This window comes from Micromys minutus, assembly GCF_963924665.1.
Source record: "Micromys minutus genome assembly, chromosome: 1".
Classification (NCBI taxonomy): Eukaryota; Metazoa; Chordata; class Mammalia; order Rodentia; family Muridae; genus Micromys; species Micromys minutus.
The window spans coordinates 153,409,226-153,414,944 of record NC_137969.1 but is presented as its reverse complement, the minus strand read 5'-3'; the positions used below and the strand labels follow the sequence as shown (position 1 = coordinate 153,414,944).

The window sequence follows — 5,719 nt, the reverse complement described above, 5'->3', positions numbered from 1 at the left end:
ACCTGCAGTCAGGAAGTCAGGAGACTGGTGGAGCGGATGCTTATCTAAGTCAGGAAAACCTGTGGTTAACATATAACTTTTAAATAGACTCAGGAGGGGCTCATTTGACTGATGATTCAGTTGTGTAAGACAGCCTGGATAAGCTTCTGCATTCTTATTTTATCTTTATAGCCAGTTAACCTAGCCTCAGGAATGTCTTAACAATGGGCTTAGCTGGACATGCCTGGACTTGTTTTAAAACGTTCTCAGTCCTAGTCCTTTAAGCTTACAGACTATCCTTTTTGCCCCAACTTACATGAGTTTTTAGACCTTGAATTTAATTTCCCTTCAAAACCACCACTTTTGGCTTTCTTTTGGAAGTCAGTGCTTGCAGTAGACAGAGGCTGGCAGTGAGTGTGTCTGTAGGTTAGCACTAGAGTAAACTCAGGGTTAAGTTGCTGTCAGTGCTCCTTGAGGTCAGCAGAGCAGGCTTTGGAGACAGTTTGGGTTTTCAACAAGCTTCCATCTCCAGAAGAGGGCCTGGGGTCACTGCCTTGGCTTTGCACTTTGGAAATGAGCTTCTTTTGCCACCATGTTTCAGATGTAGGCAGCTCTCATCCAGGGACCTGCACCTGATGAAAATTCCTGTAGCTTCTCTCTCTTCCTTTTCTTCTTCTTGTTGCTATAATTATCTCTCACTGACTAGTCTGGGTAGAGCTGCATATATAGCTGTATTTCTTTCCATGCTAATTTATAATATTTGGCCTACATTTCCTGGGAGAGGGTGTGCCACCTTTTGCCCAGGATCTGGTTGATAGCTGCACTCTCCTTTAGCACATGCTTGGCTACCACATTTGCTCTTATTTGTTTCATGTATAACATAAAAACATTCAGAGGCTTCTTCATGTGAGGTCTTTTAGGCTCCTGCTCCTTTCTCTGTTCATCCTGAGGCTTCATGTGCTGTTCCTGTGGGGGTGCTCATGTTTGACCTGAGGTGTTACACTAGCTGGAGGAGGGATGCCGGTTGTGTGGGGACAGGGGGACCAGGTGTCATATGATGAGAAAACCAGCCAAGGGGTGGGTGATCTATCCAACACTGCCTAGAGATAGAGAGTAGACAGTGGGGATTTCAGGAGCTGGAGGGTGTCTGGACATGCCTTGTCTGGAGTTGAGTATAAGCTATTCTTCATTGACAACATAAAATGTTTTTGTAATATGAAATCACCTGTCTCTCTGTGTCATTTTCAAAAGTTCCAGCACATACAACCAACATGACTTTATAAAATGTATAATTCATAATAAATGGGCAATATGATATTTGTACGTAAAGACAACTGCCTATAAACAAGTAAAAGGGGACAGTTTTTAGTTGTCAGTCATGAAATAGAAATTTTGAAAGTATTTAACTTTTTATTGTTTTGCTTTAGAAAAGATGACTGTCCCTTTGTGGAAGGATATTATGATGAATCAAGTCTTGTTTGTATTAATGTTTTTCTCATTTGTATTGTCAGATCCTGACCACTAACATTTATTGTGAACTAAATAGCTCCACATTTCTATATCATATTATAGCTAGTCCAGCATATAAGAAACATGACATGTTTTGTAAGCTTTCTTCTAGACAGAATATAGAATCAAGCATTATTACAAAACAAGAGCACATAGACTGCACCAGAACATCTCTATTTTGGCCTGTTTTTATTATTTCTTCTGGTAGATGTGTATATCAGAGGTATTGTACAGGGATGTCAAATGTCCTTCAAAGTCATTGTCTCAGTCTAGAGCCCATCTTCCCCATGAAGTTGGTGTTTAAGCACCTCAATATAAAAATGAACAAGGCATCCGGATCATTTTCATAGGAAATTATGCTCTGCTGGGAGACATAAACATGACAGTAGGTTGATGGGAGGCATGCTTCTCGAGTACTACAAATAATATAAGGCAGAAAAGAGAACAGAAAGTAGAATAAGGTGGATATGTAGCTATAATATTCAGGAGCATCATTTTGGGCAAAGCACAATAAAAAAAAACTAAAAGCTAATATTTCCCTTTGAATTTAAGTTATTTTATTTATTAATATTTCAGTTTTTTTTCCTCCCACTCAGTTCTGACTTTCACAGTTACTCATCTCATTCTTCCTCCTCTTGCCTTAGAGAGAGTGCTATCCCTTTCCCTGAGGCCACAATTCACTGGAGGATTAAGTACATCTTCTTCCACTGAGGAGAGACCAGGCAGATTTCTACTATATGTGTTCCAGGGGCCTAGGGCCAGCCCGTGTATGCTCCTGGTTAGAGGCTCAGTCTCTGGGAGCTCCTTGGAAGAAAAAAATCTTTACTAACTCCACATCTGATAGAGGGGTGTGTACAAAAAATATAAAAAACTTAAGAATTTACTCTCCAGAAACCCATATAACCCAACTGAAATGTTGAATACAGAGCTAAACAGAGCATACACAATAGAAGAATCGCAACTGGCAATGAAGCACAAAGTTCTTAGTCATCAAAGAAATGCAAACCCAAATGACCCCAAGCTTCGACCTTAAATAAATCAAAATGGCTAAAAATCAAACACTGACAACACAGGTTGGCAAGGATTTGTGGAAAGAGAAATATTGCTCCATTGCTGGTGGGATTGCAAACTGGTGAAAACATTTTGGAAATCAAACTTGCACTTTTTCAAAAAAGTATAAATTGTTCTAACTCAAGACCCAGATATACCACTTCTGGTATGTATCCAAAAGATGCCCCACCATACCGCAAGTGCAAATGTTTCACCATGTTCATGACATCCTTATTCATGATATCCAGAAGTTCAAAACAACCCAGATGTTCCTCAAGCAAGGGATGGATACAGAAAATATGGTAACTCAAACATAACAGGACATGCATGGTTTGTGCTCACTGATAAATAGGTAGATAGTATCCAAAAAGAACAGAATATCTGGGATACAACCTACAGACCTCAAGAAGTTTAAGGAGCAGGAAGGCCCATGTGAGGATGCTTCAATCCCACTTAGAAGGGGGAAGAGAATAATTACAAGAGGCAGAGGAGGAAGAGACCTGGGTGGAAGAGGGGAGAAGGAGAGAAAAAATAGGAACAGGATCAGATATGGTGGACAGGAGAGAAGTCAAGAGGACCAAGAGAATGAATGGGAATGAGCTGAGTCTGTGGAGAGGGGACTCTTTAGAAAGTACCAGAGACCTGGGAGGTGAGAGACTCTCAGAGCTCATTTTGGGTGACCTTGGCCAAATTGCCCTACATTTAGGAGAAGGAACTCGAAGAGTCCACAACCAGTAGTTAGACAAGGACTCATTTGGTGGAACATGATAACTAACCCCCAGTCAATCTGACCCACAATTGTTCCTGTCTAAAAGAACTGCAGGGACAAAAATGGTGAACAGATTGAAGGAAAGGTGGTCCAATGATAAGGCCAATTTGTGATTTATATTGTAGGGGTGGGGGATGTGGCACCAAGGCCTGAAACTATAACTGATGCCATGATGTGCTTACAGACAGGAGCCTGGCCAGGCTGTCACCTGAGAGGCCCAACCAGCAGCTGACTGAGACAAGCACAGAGAATTATACCCAATCATTGGACTAAAGTTGGGTACCTCTATGGGTAAATTGGGTGAAATATTGAAGAAGCTGAAAGAGAGAGTAACTCCATATGAAGACCAGCAGTCTCCACTAATCCAGACCCCAGAAAATTAGTATTTCTAATCATTTTATTAATTTGGCATAGTGAAGAAAGATTCATGGACTGTATAGAATTTAATGTCCCTTTCTTCCACCCTACTATCTCTTACATCTGTGTTCTGTCAGTTTTCATTTTTGCCATGGAATTAAATATGATTAGAATTTGTTTAAAAATTTATTGGATGCTTTATGTATTTATGTTTCAAATGATATCCCCTTTTCTTGTTTTCTCCTATCTCATCCTCCTTCCCTCTGAGTCTATGAGGGTTCTCTCCATCTCACCTACCTACCCACACCTCAACAGCCTTGCATCTCCATACACCGGGGACATGAGCCTTCATGGGACTAAAGGCTTCTCTTTCTATTGATGCCAGACAAGGCCACCCTCAGCTACATATGTGGCTGGAGCAATAGGTCCCTCCATATGTACTCTTTGCTCTTTGGGTGGTGGTTTAGTCACTGAGAACTGTTTTTTTAGGAAGAAAATGTCATCATCTGTCACAAGTCACTATCCACAAGCTCCAAATCCTCACCAAAATAACTAATCATTTCTAATTTCTAGCTACAAATAGTTTATAGGCATCTATAGGTTTTCTCCATGTGTTTAGATATCTACAATTCACTCAGTATTGAGCATGTGCTTGCCTCCTTTTTTCTTACTCTACTTTCTCTTTTTTCTTTGACCAGCCAATTGTCTAATGTCACCTGTATCTCAGTAAAAGTAGAAATGAATGAAGGTAATGAGGAGAACATGATTGATGTGAAAATCACATTGACTGGCAAACTATAGCAGTGTAACTATTCCCTCTAAACCTGGATGGTGTTTAAAGTCTTTCTCTCTCTCTCTCTCTCTCTCTCTCTCTCTCTCTCTCTCTCTCTCTCTCTCTCTCTATCTATCTATCTATCTATCTATCTATCTCTCTCTCTCTCTCCCTTTCTCACTCCCCCTTCTCTGTCCTTCTTTCCCCATTCACTCACTTACTCACTCCTTTTATTGAAAATAGATTCTGATTTAAATAAAATACATTCTGATTACAGTGTTTCTCTCTATTTTTTCCAGGTTCTTTCTCCCTCTCTTCCCCTCCAGATCAATTCCTTTCTGTCTTTCATTAAGTAACAACAGGCTTCTACAAAATTACAATCACACATGACAAATAAAATGCAATAAGATGAAGCAAAGATGGGGATGGTAACCCAACAGGAGGAAAGTGCAGGAACATGAGTCAGAAACCCACTTATTCTCACGTTACAGTACTCAGTCCCTTATCCTATCTGCATTAAAGGGGCTACTTTTAGCAGCCAATGAGAACAGATATAGAGACCCACAACTTGACATCACACACACAAACACGCAGAGAGAGACAGAGAGACATATAGACAAAGGGACAGAGACAGAGACAGACTGAGATCAAGACAGAGACAGACATAGAGAGGCAGACAAAGTTACAAAGACAGTGAGGGAGAGAGACAGACAGACAGACACACACACACACACACATACAGAGAGACAGAGAGAGAGAGAGAGAGAGAGAGAGAAAGAGAGAAAGAAAGAGAGAGAGAATGATAGAGAAAGAGAGAGAAAGAGAGGGAGGGATGGAGTCAGTCTAATTAAGATGTCTTTACTAAATTCCTCCACTCAGAACTCAGAGTATCCTGTGTAAGTGGAGGCAGAAAGATGACAAAAACCAAAAAGGAAGGAGGAGACCAAGACGATAAAGGTCTCTGAATTAATTATGCAAGGTGCATATGAGTTCACAGAGTCTGAAGCAGCAAACACAGGGCCTATATGGGTCTGTAAAAGGTTGTTTGTGTATATAGTGTAGTTATTAGCTTAGTATCTTCAGATCAGTCACTATTCTACCATTTTCCATATAGCTCCAGAAGAAATACAATAACTTCATAAAGATCATTGTGAAGCCATTTGTCACAAAGATTAATGCAAATACCTGATGCCCAACTCTTCCTCTAAAAGTAGAAATTAGTCTAAAATCTGTCAGTATAATAGTGTTTCTAAGCTCGTACTTTGAAGAAGATGAATATTATA

General features: G+C 40.2%; 1 pseudogene across 1 annotated transcript; it reads right to left on the bottom strand.

The window, feature by feature from the left end:
• Positions 1–576: 576 nt before the first annotated feature.
• LOC308431318 (lymphoid enhancer-binding factor 1-like) lies at positions 577–1,134 on the bottom strand (annotated as a pseudogene). The gene has a single exon. The product of its transcript is annotated as a lymphoid enhancer-binding factor 1-like (transcript).
• Positions 1,135–5,719: the final 4,585 nt, after the last annotated feature.